General features: G+C 33.8%; 1 long non-coding RNA gene across 3 annotated transcripts; it reads right to left on the bottom strand.

Moving 5' to 3' along the window:
- Positions 1–2,893: 2,893 nt before the first annotated feature.
- On the bottom strand, positions 2,894–19,831 carry LOC135129462 (uncharacterized). Of its 3 annotated transcripts, none has more exons than XR_010280581.1 (4): positions 19,773–19,831; positions 3,876–4,081; positions 3,082–3,187; positions 2,894–3,042 (listed from the first exon to the last, which is right to left on the bottom strand). It is a non-coding gene; the product is annotated as an uncharacterized LOC135129462 (long non-coding RNA). The 3 variants fall into 3 exon arrangements; XR_010280582.1 differs by having other exon boundaries at positions 2,894–3,021; positions 3,086–3,187; XR_010280583.1 differs by having other exon boundaries at positions 3,082–3,180.
- Between the last annotated feature and the right edge of the window lie 42 nt (positions 19,832–19,873).

Here is a 19,873-nt window from a genome sequence, read left to right as displayed (position 1 = left end):
GCTCGGAGGGTTTGAGGATTATGGTTTTTTGCGTATTTGGAGATTAAGATGTTCTGAGGATTTGAGTATTATGATGTTCTGATCATTTGAGAATTATGTTGTTTTGAGAATTTGAGGATTATGATCTTCTGAGAATTTGAGCATCATCGGGTGCTGAGGATTTGCGGGTTATTGTGTTTTGAGGATTTGAGGATTATGACGTTTTGAGGATTGGAGAATGATGGTGTTTTGACCATTTAAGGATTATGGGGTTCTGAGGGCTTGAGGATTATTATGCTCTGAGGAATTGAGGATTATGGTGTTCTGAAAATTTGAGGTTTATGGTGTTCTGAAGATTTGAGGATTATGGTGTTCTCACGATTTGACTGTTATGGTACTCTGAGGATTTGAAGATTTTTGTGTTTGGAAGATTTTAGTGTTATGGTGTTCGGGGAATTTGAGGATTATGGTGTTCTGAGGATTTGGGGATCATCATGTTCTGAGGATTTGAGGAATATAATGTTCTGAAGAAATGAGGGATATGGTGGGTTTGAGGATTTTGGTGTTTTGAGGATTTGAGTAATACGGTGTTTTGACAATTGAAGGATTATAGGGTTCTGAGGATTTGAGGATTATTGTGCTCTGAAGTATTGAGGATTAAGGTTTTCTGAGGATTTGAGGTTTATGGTTTTCTGAAGATTTGAGGAGTGTGATGTTCTGAAGATTTGAGGATTATCATGTTCTAGGGATTTGAGGATTATGGTGGTCTGAGAATTTGGAGACTATGGTGTTCTGGGGATTTGAGGTTTTTCGTGTTCTGAGGGTTTGAGGAATATGGTTTTTTGAGTATTAGGAGATTTTGATATTCTGAGAATTTGAGTATTTTGATTTTCTCAGGATTTGAAGATTATGATGTTCTGATCATTTCAGAATTATGTTGTTCTGAGAATTGGAGGATTATGGTCTTCTGAGAATTTGAGTATCATCGGGTGCTGAGGATTTGAGGGTTATTGTGTTTTGAGGATTTGAGGATTGGAGAATTATGGTGTTTTGAGAATTTAAAGATTATGGGGTTCTGAGAACTTGAGGATTATTGTGCTCTGAGGAATTGAGGATTATAGTGTTCTGAAGATTTGAGGCTTATGGTGTTCTGAAGATATGAGGATTATGGTGTTCTCAGGATTTGACGATTTAGGTGTTCTGCAGATTTGGGGATTATCATGTTCTAAGGATTTGAAGATTATGGTGTTATGAGAATTTGGGAATTATGGTGTTCTGGGGAGTTAAGAATTATGCTGTTCTGAGGATGTGAGGATTATGGTGTTCTGAGAATTTGGGGATCATCATGTTCTGAGGATTTGAGGAGCATGATGTTCTGAAGATTTGAGCGGTATGGTGGGTTTGAAGATTTTGGTGTTTTGAGGATTATTGTCCTCGGGAGAATTGAAGATTATGGTTTTCTGAAGATTTGAGGACTATGATGTTCTGAAGATTTGAGGATTATCATGTTCTGAAGATTTGGGGATTATCATGTTCTAAGGATTTGGGGATTTTGGTGGTCTGAGAATTTGGGGATTATGATGTTCTTGGAATTTTAGGATTATGGTGTTCTAGGGATTGGAGGATTATGATGTTCTGAAAGTTTGGAGAATTATGATGTTCTGAGGATTTACACTTATGGTGTTCTGGGGATTTGAGGTTTTTCGTGTTCTGAGGGTTTGAGGATTTTTTGCGTATTTGGATATTATGATGTGCTAAGAATTTGAGAATTATGTTGTTCTGAGAATTTGAGGATTATGGTCTTCTGAGAATCTTAGTATCATCGGGTGCTGAGGATTTGGGGGTTATTGTGTTTTGAAGATTTGAGGATTGGAAAATTATGATGTTTTGACAATTTAAGAATTATGGGGTTCTGAAGACTTGAGGATTATTGTGCTCTGAGGAATTGAGGATTATGGTGTTCTGAAGATTTGAGGCTTATGGTCTTCTGAAGATTTGAGGATTATGGTGTTCTCACGATTTGACTGTTATGGTACTCTGAGGATTTGAAGATTTTGGTCTTTTGAAGATTTGAGTGTTATTGTTTTCGGAGAATTTGAGTATTATGGTGTTTCGAAAATTTGAGATTAAAGGTGTTTTGACAATTTAAAGATTATGGGGTTCTGAGAATTTGAGGATTATGGTGTCCTGAAGATTTGAGGCTTATGATGTTCTGAAGATTTGAGGATTATGGTGTTCCGAGGATGTGAGGATTATAATGTTTGACGATTTGAGAATTAAGTTCTGACAATTTGAGGATTATGGTCTTGTGAGTATTTCAGCATCATCGGGTGTTGAGGAATTGAGGATTATGATCTTGTGAGGGTTTGGGAATTATGGTGTTTTGATAATTTAAGAATTATGAAGTTCTGAGTGTAAGGATTATTGTGCTCTGAGCATTTAAAGATATGGTGTTCTGAAAAATTGAGGCTTATGGTATTTTGAGATTTGAGGATTTTTTTGTTCAGAAGATTTGAAAATTACAGTGTTCTGAGGATCTAAGGATTATGGTGTTCTGAAGATTGGCGGATTGTGGTGTTCCCAGGATTTGAATATTACGAAAATCGAAACATTGGAAAATCGAAAAATTGGAGAACTGAAAAACTGAAAACTTAAGAAATCAAAAAATTGAGAAATCGAACTTCATAATGTTGAAAAACCCAGAAAAGGGAAAACCAAAAAAACCTAATTATAAAAGCCGAAAAACTGATTAATCGAAAAATCGAGAAATTGAAAAATCGAAATCTTACGAACGCCAAAAATTGAAAAATCCAAAAATTGTTATATAATTTTAATTTTTTCTAAAAATCTGGATGCTTAGGGTAAAAACTCAACACGGATCCATAAACCACAAGTAGAGGAGTACGTTACTTAATAGAATTTAAACATTTCTTTTAATTAACTGTAATAGCATGATGTTACAGGTTGAAAATAGATTTACAAATATGTGTCGTGTAAACGTAGCCCTCACAACGTATTTAGTTTCTGAACATATGGTGACATCTGGAAATAAAATTACTATGACTGCATTGATGAACAGAAAGTGCTTTATTATATCATAACTTACCGTTTCTGCTTGAAGTTAAGAATTTTCGTCCATTCGTCTTATTATTTTCTATTCGTTAATAATTACTGATGATTTTAATAAAATAACTCCAGTGCCTGTAAACTGAAACAATCTTAATGTTTGACCAAACAATCAATATATATTTTGGTGTGGGTAAATCACCGGCTATTACAGAAACAAAACACACAGATACATTTATGCCAAAGCAAACAAATAATTAGCCAGCAAACCCAATCACACAAATTTAATTAAAAATTAATTATTCAACCGCGGCGACTCTATTAACCATATTTCACAACAAAAAAGTCAATTAAATTCATCGAACTCCCAAAAATGGTGGATGCGCCGGAATAATTGTCTCCAATTTCGGCACCGTAATTTCATTGGCCATCCCACAGTAATCATTAATGCAAATACAACCAGACCTGTTGTGACATGCAGCTCACAACTCTAACGACACAAATCCAATTATTACCACACACGCTCTTTATACTTTTGATTATCCACTATTATGCAGCTTGGAGGTCGGAGTTCAGCGACCTTCCAGACTGCAGCAGCGGGATCAATAGCGCACTTCCTTAAATTTGAACCACCTAGCTAATGCGTCGTGAAAAATTGATAAACCCGTGAATTTAGTCCACGACTCGCACAAGACACAGGACTGTGCCGTGATTACCCAGATGTTGCATGACCTCTTGTTTAATTTTAAAAGTTATCGGGTAATTCGAACCCACGTCGTTTAAAAGCGATTAGACTCGAAAGTTCTCGCAAACATTTGCTGGATACATACCCATAGGCGGGGACATCAGGAGCCATTCTTTTCCATTTTATTTATAAAGAGAGGGTTGAAGCTCCGTTTCGGGGCAAATATTGATTTCCAAGCCAGAAATGTTCCGAAGTAACGGCTGGCGATTTATGGTTTTGTCCCAGGTCTATCTGGGTCCTGGAATGTGATTGCATCGGTCGCGCTTCCGGTGCATCCACGAATTTTTCTCTCTTAAATATTAAAAGGACTCGAGTAAACCGGTTGGAGATTAATGGGGTTGGGGGATGGGTTACAAATGTGGGAGAATGAGGATGCTGACGTGCGAAACGAACATTATAAAGTCAAATGTCTGGATAATGGTGGAGTTGTGGAACACGAAAGTATAACGAAAGAAGCGATTATCTGGAACGGAGTTGGAGGAGTGCTGGTTTACTGATAAAATTGAAAAGCTGTGCACTGTACAAAGGATAAAGAGTAAATTGGAGTAGTCTAGACGATAATGTCCAAACGAAGATCGGGTAATTCGGTGAAAGGATTTCCAGCTAACACAGATTTCGTTCCTGTCGGGATTCATTCGGAATGAATAAACACCACATTATAGCGTACACTCTAATTAAAAGAGGGTTTAATTAATTTATCATTACATTAATTTCTACCTTGTGTGAAGACTAGAATCCAAAAGAAGACGTGCAGCGCTGTGTAATGAAAAGCGACGGGTTTCCGTAAGCACAACTTTGTTCTTCATAATTTACTAACAGAGCTGAACTTACAGAAACTCATTTCTTTCAATTTGTCATTTAAGCGAGCTGTTGCACTTCAGACAGAGTGGAAGAGGGAGACAATATTTGTTTTTTTAATTTTGTACATATTTTAGTTAATGGAGTGCAAAATTTTCCATCGTAGGAGGAAATGTGGATTCATTTTTTCTCCAAACGAAAAGCGAAGACACAGAGGCGCCTACCCTTGAAACACGGCCAGACATCAAGGACTGAGAATCTGGGGCAAGTTCAAGTGTAGGTCTTGAGTTACATTCAAAGTCAAACCGGTAAATCAGTTAAACACTTACACAGGATGTTGCATCTCAACTGGTCGATAAAATTGACTCCGAACTATTACCTGGGTAACAGGTAATTTATTTGAAAACACTGAAAATCTGAAAAGAGCCAATTGGTTTTCTTCAAAAACGGTTTTTGACAAGCTGAAAATTATTGGTCAGTGTTGCTGAGAACTTAAATAAAATAACTGAGAAAACCCGGATTATTCCGGGCGCCTCCGCAGCTTTTAGCGAAATTTTAAAAATCACAACTCTTAATGGAAATTTTCCAAGGATAACGATTCAGGGTTTATTTTTGTCGATCGTCCTTTCGAGATATGGAAGCTTTAGGGTGTCAAGGAACTTTGAAATCTTTTTAAGCTTTGAAAATTTTGAAAATTCTGGTAAACCTGAAACTCTATATACGCTGAAAGCTCTACAAAATCCGACAACTGACAATTTTATAAACTGTCAGTTTGAAAAGTTTGAATATTTGGAAAATTCTGAATGTCTGGAAATTTGCAAAGTTCTGGAACTTTCGACAGATAGAACCTTTTGTGTTTTGGAAACAAAAAGCTTTGCGCTTTCGGGAATGAGGGGCATGACTGAAAATTTTTAAAATATTAGAAGTTGAAATGCTGGTAACCTGAGAACTCTATAAACTCTCAAGGCTTTGACGGTTGAATAAAATCCGAAAATTGACAATTTTGGAAAACTGTCAAAAGTGTTAAATAATTGGGAAATTCCAAATGTCTGGAAACTCGGCAAGGTTCCGCAACTTTTGAGATGTAGAAGGTTCTAAAGGATCTAGGAACGTCGAAACCTTTTTCAAATCTATAAACTTTTAAAATTCTGGGTTTTCAAAAGAAAAACCTTATATGGTCGGGAAAAAGTAGCACATATAAAAATTTTGAAAATATTAAAAGTTGAAAACTCTGGAAAGTCTTAAAATTCTACAAAGTCTGAAAGCCCTGAATGTTCTACAAAATCCGACAACACGCAATTTTAGTAATTTTGAAGGTCTGGAAACTTTGGAAAGTTCCGCAGCTTTCGAGAAATAGAAGCTTTAGAGGGTCTAGCAAATATTAGAAACATTGGAACTTCTGTATTCTGGAAACAAAAACTCTCTACTACTCTTGGAAATGTGGAAAATTTTGAATGTTTGGAAACTTGCAAAGTTCCTCGACTTTACGGAAGCTTTTAAGGGTCTAGTAACTCTGAAATATTTATAATTTTAGAAATTTTAAAAATGTTGTATTCTCGACATAAAAACTGGAAATTTTATAAATATTAGAAGTTGAAAGTCTAATAAATCTGAAAACTCTATAATTCCTGAAGGCCCTGATAGTTCTATAAAATCCGAAAATTGACAATTTTGAAAACGGTCAACAATGTTTAAGGATTTAGTAAATTCCAGATGTCTGGAAATTTGCAAAGTTCTGAAACTTTTTTTTCGAAATATGGAAGTTCTAGAGTGTCAAGCAACTTTAAAATCGTTCTAAATGTTAGAAACTTCAAAATTCAAGTCCCAGAAACTCTGAATGTTATACAAAATCCGACAACTGGCAATTTTAAAAGTTGCCAATTTTGAAAAGTTTGGAAATGTGGAAAATTCTAGAAGTTTTGAAAATTCTGTATCCTGGAAAACTGTTGCACGAAGTACAAGAACTGTCAATTTTAAAAGCTGTCAATTTTGAAAAGTTTGGAAATGTGAAAAATTCTAAATGCCTGGAAACTTACAAATTTCCGCAACTTTCAAGAGATAGAAGCTTGTAAGGGTCTGGCAACACTGACTTTTTTTTAAATTTTAAAAATTTTGAAAATTTTGTATTTTGGAAACAAAAACCTAGTCCGGGAAAGAGCCGAAATTTTGTAAATATTAGAAGTTGAAACCCTGGTAAATCTGAAAACTCTATAAACCCTGAAAGCTTTAGTGGTTCTAGAAAATTCGAAAATTGACAATTTTGAAAACTATCAATAATTTTTAAAGATTTAGGAAATAACGAATGTCTGGAAATTTTGCACAGTTTTGAAATTTTCGACGTATGGGAGTTCTAGAGAGTCCACTAACTTTGAAATCTTTCTAAACTTTAGTAGAAACTTTGAAAATTTAAACCCTAAAAACTCTGAATGTTGCACAAAATCCGGCAATTGGCAATTCTAAGAGCTGTTAATTATGAAAAGTCTGGTGATTTGGCGAATTCTAAATGTCTGGAAACTTTGCAAAGTTCTGCAACTCTCGGGATATGAAAGATTCTAGAGTCTCTAGGAACTTCGAAATCTTTTAAAAATTTGGAAACAAAAAACCTTATAAGGTCGGGAAAAAATATCACGTCTAAAAATTTCGAAAATATTAAAATTTGAAAACTCTGGCAAGTCTGGAAGTTCTATAAACTGTGAAAGCTCTGAATGTTCTAAAAAATCCGACAACTGGCAATTATGGAGAGTTTGAAATTTTGGAAAATTTTGAATCTCTAGAAACTTTAGAATGTTGCGCAGCTTTTGAGAGATAGAAGCTTTAGAGGGTGTAGCAATTTTGAAATCTTTCCAAATTTTAGAAACTTTGGAAATTCTGTATTCTGGAAACAATTCTGGAAACTCTCTACGTTCGGGAAAGAATGGCATGAATGGAACTTTTGTTAATATTAGAAGTTGAAACTTTGGTAAACCTGAAACTCCAGAAATCCTGAAAGCTGTGATGGTACTATAATATTCGAAAATTGGCAATTTTGAAAACTGTCAACAATGTTTAAAGATTTGGGAATTTCTGGATATCTGGAAGCTTTGCAAATTTCCGCAACTTTCGTAAAATAGAAGGTTTTAGATGTTATAGGAACTTTGAAACCTTTTTAAAATTTAGAAAATATGAGAAATCCGCGTTCTGGTAACAAAAAACTTTATAAGATCGGGAAAAAGTAGCACATCTATAAATTTGGAAAAATTAAATTTTGAAAATTCTGGTAGGTGTGAAAACTCTACAAACTCTGAAAGCTCTGGATGTTCTAGAAAGTCCGACAACTAACAATGTTAAAAACTGTCAGTTTGAAAATCTGGAAAATTCTGAATGTCTGGAAACTTGCAAAGTTCGGGAACTTTCGAGAGATAGAACCTTTTTAAATTCCAGATATTTTGAAAATTTTGTGTTCTGGAAACAAAAGCTCTGCACTTTCGGGAAAGAGTGGCATGACTCGAAATTCTGAAAATATTAGAAGTTGAAATTCTGGTAAACCTGAGAACTCTTTAAACTCTGAAAGCTTCGTAGTTCTAGAAAATCCAAAAATTGGCAATTTTGAGAACTGTTGACAGTGTTTAAATATTTGGGAAATTCCGGAAGTCTGGAAACTTTGAAAAGTTCCGCAATTTTCGAGATATGGAAGGTTCTAGAGGTTCTAGGAACTTCGAAACATTTTCCAAATTTAGAGACTTTTAACTGAGTTCTAGAAACAGAAAACCTTATATGATCGGGAAAACTATGGAAAGTTGGAAAATTCTACAAGTTCTGAAAGTTCTGAACGTTCTACAAAATCCAACAACTGGCAATTTTAAAAATTGGCTCATTTTGGAAAAGTTGAAAATTTAGAAAATTTTGAGTGTCTGGAAACTTTGGAAAATGTCGCAACTTTCGAGGTATAGAAGGTTGTCGAGAGTCTAAGAACTTTGAAACCGTTTTAAAATTTAGAAACTTTGAAAATTCTGTGTTCTCGAAACAAAAAAGTTTATAGGTCAAAAAAGTAGTAAATTTTGGAAATATTGAAAGTTAACTTTGAAAACTTTAGAGACCCTGAAAGCTCTGAATGTTCTGAAAAATCTGAAAATTAGCATTTTTGAAAGCTGTCAACAATGTTTGCAGATGGGGAAATTTCGGATGGAAAGTTTGAAAATTGGAATGTCCGGAAACCTTGCAAATTCCCTGGAAACAAAAAACTTTGAAAATATTAAAATATGAAAACTCCGGTAGCTCTGAAAACTCTACAAACCGTGAAAGCTCTGAATGATCTACAAAATCTGAAAATTGGCAGTTTTGAAAACTGTTAACAATGTAAATATATATTTGAGAAATTCCGGTTGTGTGGAAACTTTGTCAAGTTCTGCAACTTCCGAAATATAAAAGGTTCTAGAAGCTCTAGGAACTTTGAAAATTTTGTGTTTTGGTAACAAAAAATTTTATGAGGTCGGGAAAAATTAGCATGTCTGAAAATTCTGAAAATAGTTATTAAAATTTGAAAACTCCGGTAACACTGAAAACTCTACAAACCCTGAAAACCCTATAAAATTCGAAAATTTGCAATTTTGAAAACTGTCAACAATTTTGAAAGATTTAGGAAATTTTCGATGTCTGGAAACTTTACGAACTTATGAAACTTTTGAAGTATGGAAGTTCTAGGGTATCCAGAAACTTTGAAATCTTTCTAAACTGTTCTGGAAATAAAAAACCCTGGTAAGTCTGACAAGTCTACAAGTTCGGAAAATTCTGAATGTTCTACAAAATCCGACAACTAACAATTTTAGAAACTGTGAATGAAAAGTTTGAAAATTTGGAAGATCCTGAATGTCCGGAAACTTTCCGCAAAGTTCCACAATTTTCTAGATGTCGAAGATTCTAGAGGGTCTAGAAACATCGAAATCCTTTTAAAATATAGGAATTTTGAAAATTCTGTGGTCTGGGAATAAAAAAACTGTATGAGACTATAAAAAAGTAGAATTTTATTAATATTGAAAGTTGAAAACTCCGGTAACTCTACGAAAATTCTACAAACCCTGAAAGCTCTGATGAGTTTTTGTAATTCGGAAATTGGCAATTTTGAAAACTGTCAACAATGTTTAAAGATTTGGGAATTTCTGGATGTCTGAACCTTTGCAAAGTTTTGAAATTTTCGGAGAATGGAAGCTTTAGGGTATTCAACAACTTTAGAAAATCGGAAAATTCTCTATTCTGGTAACAAAAGACTCTGGTAAATCTGAAAAGTCCACAGGCCCTGAAGACTCTGAATGTTTACAAAATCCGACAACTGACAACTTTAAAAACTGTTTATTATGAAAAATTTGAAATTTGGAAAATACTGAATGTCTGGAAACTTTGCAAATTTCCGCAAATTTCGAGATAGAAAAGGTTGTAGAGGGTCTAGGAAATTTGAAAATTCGAAAAAATTAATAATCGAAAATTCTTATAATTCTGAAAATTCTACAAACTGTGAAAGCTCTAAATGTTTTACAAAATCCGACAAATGATATTTTCAAAAATTGTCCATTTTGAAAAAGTTGGCAAACTTTGAACGTTTGGAAACTGCAAAGTTCCGCAGCTTTCAAGATATAGAAGGTTCCAGATGCTGTAGAAACTTGAAATTCCTTTTGAACAAAAATCTTAATGAGATCTGGAAAGAGTAGCATGTCTAAAAATTTTGAATATATTAAAATTCTAAAACTCTGGTAGGTCTGAAAACTCTATAAACTCTGAAAGCTGAAGATTTAAAGTGTCGAGCAATTTTGAAATCTTTTTAAATTTCAAGTATTTTGAAAATTCTCTATTCTGGAAAAAAACACTTTATACTTTCAGGAAATGGTACGAGTACTATGACTGGAAATTTTGAAAACATTAAAGTTGAAATCTGGTAAACCTGAGAACTCTATAAAATCTGAAAGCTTTGGTGTTTGTATAAAATCCGAAAGTTGGCAATTTTGAAAACTGTCAAAAATGTTTAAAGATTTGGGAAAATCCAGATCTCTGGAAACTGGAGAAATTCTGCAACTTTCGAAATAAAGAAGATTCTAGAGGCTCCAGGAACTTTGAAATATTTTTAAAATTTAGAAACTTTGAAAATTATAGGTTCTGGGAACAATAAACCTTATAAGGTTGGGAAAAATTAGCACGTGTAAAAATTTTGAAAATTTTAAAAATTGAAAACTCTGGAAAGTATGAAAACTCTACACACTCTGAAAGCTTCTAGAATATCCGACAATTGACAATTTTTAAATCTGGCAATTTTGGAAAGTTTGAAAATTTGGGAAATTTTGAATATCTGGAAAATATGGAAGATCCGCAGCGTTTGAGAGACAGAAGCTTTAGAAGGTCTAGCAAATTTTAGAAACTTTGGAACTTCTGTATTCTGGAAACAAAAAACCCTCTACGTTCGGGAAATAACGGCATGAATGGAACTTTTGTTAATATTAGAAGTTGAAACTTTGAAAAATCTGAAACTCCAAAAACCCTGAAAGCTCTGATGGTACTATAAAATTCGAAAATTGGCAATTTTGAAAACTGTCAATAATATTGAAAGATTTGGGAAATTTCGGATAACTGGAAACCTTGCAAAATTTTGAAATTTTCTAAGTATGGATGTTTTAGGGCGTCCAGCAACTCAGAAATCTTTCTAAGCATTAGGAAATCCGAAAATTCTGTATTCTGAAAATAAAAAACTCTGGTAAACCTAAAAAGTCTACAAGCCTTGAAGACTTTGAACAGTTTGCAAAATTCGACAAATGACATTTTTAAGAACTGTTAATTATGAAAACTTTGAAATTTGGAAAATTCTGAATGTCTGGAAGCTTCTTTCGAAATATAGAAAATTCTAGATGGTCTAGGAACTTTAAAACCTTTTTAAAATTCAGAAAATTTGAAAAATACGCGTTCTGGTAACAAAAAACATTATAACGTCGGGAAAAAGTAGCACATTTGTAAATTTGGAAAAAATTAAAAGTTGAAAATTCAGGTAGGTCTGAAAACTTTACAAACTCTCAAAGCTCCGAATGTTCTAGAAAATCCGACAACTAGCAACTGTCAGTTTGAAAAGTTTGAACCTTGGAAAATTCTGAATGTCTGGAAACTTGCAAAGTTCTGGAACTTTCGAGAGATAGAACCTTTTTAAACTCCAGATATTTTGAAAATTGTGTATTCTGGAAACAAAATGACTGAAAATTTTGAAAATATTAGATGTTGAAATGCTGGTGACCTGAGAACTCTATAAACTCTGAAAGCTTTGACGGTTCTAGAAAATCCGAAAATTGGCAATTTTGAGAACTGTCGACAGTGTTTAAATATTTGGGAAATTCCGGATATCTGGAAAGTTTGAAAAGTTCCGCAACTTTCGAGATATGGAAGGTTCTAGAGGTTCTAGGAACTACGAAACGTTTTCCAAATTTAGAAACTTTTAACTGAGTTCTGGAACAAAAAACCTCATCATCGGGGAAAAGGTGTACGTGAAAAAATTTGGAAATATTAAAATTTGAAAACTAAGGAAAGTCTGAAAATTCTAAAAAGTCTGAAAGCTCTGAATGTTCTACAAAATCCGACACTTGCAATTTTAAAACTTGGCGATTTTGGAAAGATTGAAAATTTGGAAAATTTTGAATATCTCGAATATTTGGAAAATTTCGCAACTTTCGACATATAGAAGGCTGTAGAGAGTGTAGCAAAATTTAGAAACTTTGAAAATCCTGTGTTCTCGAAATAAAAAAGTTTATATGTTCAAAAATGTAGCATGTCTGGAGATTTCGAAAATATTAAAAGTTAACTTTAAAAACTTTAGAAACCCTGAAAGCTCTGAATGTTCCATCAAATCCGATAATTGGCATTTTTTTCAAACTGTCAACAATGTTTAAAGATTATGGAAATTCCGGATGTCTGGAAACTTTACAGAGTTCTGAAACTTTCAGTGTATGGAAATTCTAAGGTGTCCAACTGATAATTTTAAAAACTGTCAATGAATCAAATTTTGAACATTTGGAAAACTCTGAATGTCGAGATATAGAACGTTCGAGAGGGTCTAGGAACTTTGAAATCTTTTTAAAATTCAGGAACTTTGAATATCTTGTCTTCTGGGAACAAAAAACACTATAAGGTTAGGAAAAAGTAGCACGTTTAAAAATATTGAAAATAATAAAAGTCCGGTAACTCTGAAAACTCTACAGATCCTGAAAGCTCTGAATGTTCTAGAAAATCTGAAAAATTCTAACTTTGAAAACTGTCAACAATGTTTAAAGATTTGAGAATTTCCGAATATTTGAAAACTTTACAAAGTTCTGCAACTTTCGAAGTATGGAAGTTCTAGGGTGTGCAGCAACTTCAAAATCGTTCTAAACTTTTCTGGAAACAAAAAGCCTGGTGAGTCTAAAAACTCTAAATGTTCTACAAAATCCGTCAACTGACAATTTGAAAAACTGTCAATGAAGCAAATTTTGAAAATTTGGAAAATTCTTAATGTCGAGATAAAGAAGGTTCTAGAGGGTCGAGGAACATTGAAATCTTTTTAAAATTCAGGAACTTTGAAAATCTTGTCTTCTGGGAACAAAAAACACTATAAGGTTAGGAAAAAGTAGCACGTTTAAAAATCTTGAAAATACAGTAGACGCCGCTTAATATAATCACGGTTAATGTTATCAACCGCTTAGTGTGATCAAAATGGCTTGGAACGGGCCCACGCAATATCAATGCATTACAGTTTTTCCGTTTATTGTGATCAATATTTCGCTTATTGTGATCAATCTCGCAATTCTTAAACAAACGGGAATTGCTTTTTTGGAGAAGCGAAACGACTGAAACTAGTATTGTGTTTTAATTGCTCTCAAAAGGTACTACTCATTTTATACAACCACAATCAGTGGTCAAAAACAGACTTAAAATCAGTGCGTTTTCGACTTTTGAACAAACGAATTTTTTCTGTTTTAAATCTGAGTAGACTTATGTAACAATTAACACGTCGAAACGACGAAATCTCAGTTTATCAGAGAAAAAAAAAAAAAATCTGCCCTTACTTAACAAATTTCTACAACAACCAAAGTAAATCGAGGGTTCCTTTCTCAGAATGGTAACCAAAATTTAAAATAAATTCTAATGTTTATGTACCTTCATCTACCAGCGTAATAAACACTGTCTTGTTCATGATTTTGTTTTGTTTCGAGTTTTACTGTCTCTGATTGTGGTTTTCGCTTATTATTATCAGTCGGTTAGTGTGATCAATTTGTCTGAGTCCCAAAGTGATCACATTAAGCGGCGTCCACTGTATTAAAATTCCGGTAACTCTGAAACCTCTACATACCCCGAAAGCTCTGAATGTTCTAGAAAATCTGAAAATTGGTAATTTTGAAAACTATCAACAATGTTTAAAGATTTGAAAATTTCCGGATATTTGGAAACTTTACAAAGTTCTGCAACTTTCGAAGTATGGAAGTTCTAGGTTGTCCAGCAACTTTGAAATCGTTCTAAACTTTTCTGGAAACAAAAACCCTGGTGAGTCTGAAAACTCTAAATGTTCTACAAAATCCGACAATTCTAATAACTGTCGATGAAGCAAATTTTGAAAATTTGGAAAATTCTGAATGTTGAGATATAGAAGGTTCTAGAGGGTCTAGGAACTTTGATTTTTTTTTTTTTGATTTAGAATCTTCGAAACTTCTGCGGTCTAGAAATAAAAAACATGAGGTCCGGAAAAAGTAGCACGTCTGGAAATTTTGAACATATTAAAAGTCGAAATCTCTATTAAGTCTGAAAACTGTACAAACTTTGAAAGCTTTGAATCTTGTACAAAATCCAACAACAGGTAATTTTAAAAACTGTCAACTTTGAAAGGTTTGAAAATGTAAAAAATTTTTAATGGTTGGAAACTTGCTAAGTTCCGCAACTTTCGAGAGCTTTTGAGGGTTTGGCAACTCTGAAAAATGTATGATTTCAGAAATTTTGAAAATTTTCTATTCTCGAAAGGAAACACTGGAGGTTCGGGAAAGAGTGGCATGACTGGAAATTTTATAAATATTAGAACTAAACTCTGAAAGCCCTGATAGTTCTATTAAATCCGAAAATTTGCAAACTTCTGAAACTTTCGAAGTCTGAAAGTTCTAGAGTACCCATCAACTTTGAAATCTTTCTAAACTATAGAAACTTTGAAAATTCAAGCCCTGAAAACTCTGAATATTCTACAAAATCCGGCAACTGGCAATTTTAAATTTTATGAAAACTTTGGAAATTTGGCAAATTCTTTCTAGGTGGTCCAGAAATTTCGAAAAGTCTGCGTCCTGGAAACAAAAAACTTTGTGAGGTCGGAAAGCACCTCTGAAAATTTTGAATATATATATTAAAAGTTGAAAACTCTGGTAAGTCTGAAAACTCTACAAACTCTGAAAGCTCTGAATGTTGTACAAAATTAAAATTAAAAGCTTTCAATTTTGAAAAGTTTGGAAACGTTAAACTTTCTGAATATCTGGCAACTTACAAAGTTCCGCAACTTTTAAGAAATAGAAGCTTTTGAGGGCCTGGCAACACTGATTTTTTTTAAATTGTAGAAATTTTCTATTTTGGAAACAGAAACCTGCACATCCGGGAAAGAGTGGAAATTTTGTAAATATTAGAAGTTGAAACGCTGGTAAATCCGAAAACTCTATAAACCCTGAAAGCTTTGATAGTTCTATAAAATCCGAAAATTGACAATTTTGAAAACTGTCAACAATTTTTAAAGATTTATAAAATTACGGATGTCTGGAAATTTTGGAAAATTCTGAAATTTTCAAAGTTAGAAGTTCTAGAGCGTTCAGAAACTTTGAAATCTTTCTAAACTTTAGTAACTTTAGTAAAAACTTTGAAAATTTAAGCCCTAAAAACTCCGAAAGTTCGACAAATTCCGGCAACTGGCAATTCTAAAAACCGTTAATTGTGAAAAGTGTGGAGATTTGGAGCATTCTGAATATCTGGAAACTTTGCAAAGTTTTGCAACTTTCGAGATATAAAAGGTTCTAGAGGGTCTAGGAACTTCGAAATCTTTTTAAAATTTGGAAACATAAAACCTTATAAGGTCGGTAAAAGCTAGCACGTCTAAAAATTTCGTAATTATTAAAAGTTGAAAACTCTAGCAAGTCTGAAAGGTCTACAAACTCTGAAAGCTCTAAATGTTCTACAAAATCCGACAACTGGCAATTTTGGAAAGTTTGAAAATTTGGAAAATTTTGAATCTGTAGAAACATATGCAGCTTTTGTGAGAAATAGAAGCTTTAGAGGGTTTAGCAATTTTGAAATTTTTTTAAATATTAGAAATTTTGAAAATTCTGTATTCTGGAAATAAAAAACTCTCTACGTTCGGGAAAGAATGGCATGATTGAAATTTTTGTTAATATAAGAAGTTGAAAACCTGAAACTCCAGAAACCCTGAAAGCTCTGACGGTACCTACTATAAAATTCGAAAATTGGCAATTTTGAAAACTGTCAACGATATCACAAATCTTTCTAAGCTTTAGAAACTCTCAAAATTCTGTATTCTGAAAACAAAAAACTCTGGTAAGCCTAAAAAGTCTACAAGTCCTGAAGACTTTGAGTGATTTACAAAATCCGACAAATGGCAACTTAAAAAACTGTTAATTATGAAAACTTTGAAATTTGGAAAATTTCGAATATCTGGAAGCTTTGGAAAATTCCGCAGCTTTCGAGAGATAGAAGGTTTAGAGGGTGGAATTTTGAAATCTTTTTAAATTTTAGAAATTTTAAAAATTCTGTATTCTGGTAACAAAAATGTTTTTATCTTCAGGAAGGAAAAGCACAACAGTAAATTTTATTAATATTAGAACTTGAAACTTGGCTAAATCTGAAACTCTATAAAGACTGAAAGTTCTGATGATTCTTTAAAATCCGAAAATTGACAATTTTGAAACTGTCAACAATGTTTAAATATTTGCGAAATTCCGGATGTCTGGAGTTTTTGCTAAGTTTGCGGAGTATGAAAGCTCTAAGGCATCCAGTAACTTTCATAACTTTCTAAGCTTTGGAAAATCTGAAAATTCTATATCCTGGAAAGAAAAAACTGTGGTAAATATATAAAGTCTACAAGTCCTGAAGACTCGGACTGTTCTACAAAATCCGACAACTGGCAATTTTAAAAACTGTCAGTTATGAACAGTCTGAAATTTGGAAAATTCTAAATGTCTGAAAACTTTAAAAATTTCCGCAACTTTCGTGATATAGAAGATTCTAGATGGTATAGGAACTTTGAACCCTTTTTAAAATTTAGAAAATTTGAAAAATCCGCGTTCTGGCCACAAAAAACTTTATCAGGTCGGGAAGAAATAGCACATCTGTAAATTTTGAAAAAATTAAAAATTGAAAATTCTGTTATGTCTGAAAACTCTACAAACTCTGAAAGCTCTGAATGTTCTAAAAAATCCGACAACTAGCGATTTTAAAAACTGCCAGTTTGAAAAGTTAGAAAATTTGGAAAATTCTGAATGTCTGGAAACTTGCAAAGTTCTGGAACTTTCGAGAGATAGAACCAATTTAAATTCCAGATATTTTGAAAATTTTGTGTTCTAGAAACAAAAAGCTCTGCACGTTCGAGAAAGAAAAATGTCTGGAACTTTTGAAAATATGAATATTTGAAATTCTGGTAAACCTGAAAACTCTTTAAACTCTGAAAGCTTTGGTGGTTCTAGAAAATCCAAAAATTGGCAGTTTTGAGAACTGTCGACAGTGTTTAAATATGTATTTGAGAAATTCCGGATATCTGGAAACATTGAAAAGTTCCGCAACTTTCGAGATATAGAAGGTTGTAGAGAGTCTAGGAACTTTAAAACCGTTTTAAAATTTAGAAACTTTGAAAATCCTGTGTTCTCGAAACAAAAAACTTTATAAGGTCAAAAAGGTAGCACGTCTGGAAATTTTGAAAATATTGAAAGTTAACTTTGAAATCTCTAGAAACCCTGAAAACTGAAGTTCTAAAAAATCTGAAAATTAGCATTTGTGAAGGCTGTCAACAATGTTTGAAGATTAGGGAAATTCCGGATGTCTAGAAACTTTCGAAGTATGGAAGTTTTAAGGTGTCCAACTGATAATTTTAAAAACTATGGATGGAAAGTTTGAAAATTGCAATGTCCGGAAACCTTGCAAATTCCCTGGGAACAAAAAACTCTGAGACCGGAAAAATATAGCACGTCTGAAAATTCCGGTAACTCTGAAAACTCTAGAAACTGTGAAAGCTCTGAATGTTCCACAAAATCTGAAAATTGTCAGTTTTAAAAACTGTTAACAATGTTTAAATATGTATTTGAGAAATTCCGGATGTGTGGAAACTTTGCAAAGTTCTGCAACTTTCGAAGTACAAAAGGTTCTAGAAGCTCTAGGAACTTTGAAATCATTTTAAAATTCAGGAACTTTGAAAATTTTGTGTTTTGGTAACATAAAACTTTATGAGGCCGGGAAAAAGTAGCACGTCTGAAAATTTCGAAAATATTAAAAGTTGAAAACTCCGGTGACACTGAAAACTCTACAAACCCTCAAAGCGCTGATGGTTCTATAAAATCCGAAAATTTGCAATTTTGAAAATTGTCAAACTTTTTTAAATATTTGGGAAATTCTGGATGTTTGGAAACTCTGCGAACTTATGAAAGTTTCGAAGTATGGAAGTTCTAGGGTGTCCAGAAACGTTGAAATCTTTCTAAACTTTTCTGGAAACAAAAAACCCTGGTAGATCTGAAAAGTCTACAAGCCCTGAAAATTCTGAACGTTCTACAAAATCCGACAACTGACAATTTTAAAAACTGTCAATGACAAGTTTAAAAATTTGAAAAATTTTGAATGTCCGGAACCTTGCAAAGGTTCCGGAACTTTCGAGACATAGAAGGTTCTAGGAACTTTGAAAATCCTGTCTTCTGGGACCAAAAAACACGATAAGGTTAGGAAAAAGTAGCACGTTTAAAAATATTGAAAATATTAAAAGTCCGGTAACTCTGAAAATTCTACAGATCCTGAAAGCTCTGAATATTCTATAAAATCTGAAAATTGGCGATTTTAGAAACTGTCAACAAGGTTAAAAATTTGGGAAGTTGCGGATGTCTGGAAACTTTGCAAAGTTCTGAAGCTTTCAGCAACTTGAAATCTTCCTAAACTTTTCTGGTACCAAAAAGCCCTCGTAAATTCTAAATGTTACACAAAATCTGAAAACTTGTAATCTTGAAAGTTTGGAAAGTTAGAAAATTTTGAATGTGGGCAAACTTCCGAAATTTTCGAAAAATGGAAGCTCAAAGCAAAACACTGTTATGTGAGGAAAGGGCAACATGTCTGGAATGTTTGGAAATATAAGAAGCTGAAAATTGTGATAACCCTGAAAAATCAACAAACGCAAAAAATCTGTAAATTTCGGTAACTAGTTATTTGATAATCACTAAAAAAAACGCGTTTCATACGGAAATTTTCTTAGAATCACTAATCAGTACTTATTTTTGTTGTTCTTCCACAAATAATTGAGCAAAATATAAATTTATCCTGGCACCTCCACCATTTTCAGCGAAATTTTGAAAATCTTCAAATTCTCCCAAGACAAATCGACAGTGACAATTTTTGCTTAGCGTTAATACTATTAACTAAGAAAACGCACATCCATTTTTAGATGCCGTAATTAATTTTTTGGGAGTAATAAAAGGACAAACACAAGCACGATTTGAGATGATTCGATTTTGCAATTTCAAAGTTAAATTTGTCTGAAAATCTGGATGTCTAGTACGAAGAAATTAGCACGGATCCATAAATCACAAGTATAGGAGTATGTTACTTTATAACATTTAAACAGCTTTTGCTGTGTAACGTTTTGAGGTGAGGTGACGTCATCATATTGTTGGTGGGGGTTATTTCCATGTGCACGGTTTTCCTAACGTACGATGTATATAAAATTCGACAACAACCGGTCCGATAGTTTTGTATACAAAATCGACACACAGAAACGAAAACGGGAGACCCATTTTTTACAGTGTAGAAATCCAGAACCGTCCCAAAACCACCCCGCCTGCGCCTCCGCCATACGCACCCGCCACCCCCCACCGGCGCACCTGCCCGCCCCCCACAATCCGGCAAAAGCATCGGCCCCCCCGTGCCACCCTGCGGCGCGCCGCCCCAGCCCAGCCCGGCCGCGTCGCCGTCGACTCACCTGGCGTCTCCTGGACCGCACTTGGGGTTCACTTGGCACCGAGTGATTGATGAGCGCCCTCTGTACGCAGGTGCGCCCTCACTGCGGTCGCCGCGCTGACG

This window comes from Zophobas morio, unplaced genomic scaffold (assembly GCF_036711695.1).
Source record: "Zophobas morio isolate AGI-343-1 ecotype UQ-CSIRO unplaced genomic scaffold, CSIRO_AGI_Zmor_V1 ptg000016l, whole genome shotgun sequence".
NCBI lineage: Eukaryota > Metazoa > Arthropoda > Insecta > Coleoptera > Tenebrionidae > Zophobas > Zophobas morio.
The sequence above is the reverse complement of the archived record's forward strand: the minus strand, read 5'-3'. Positions and strand labels throughout refer to the sequence as shown.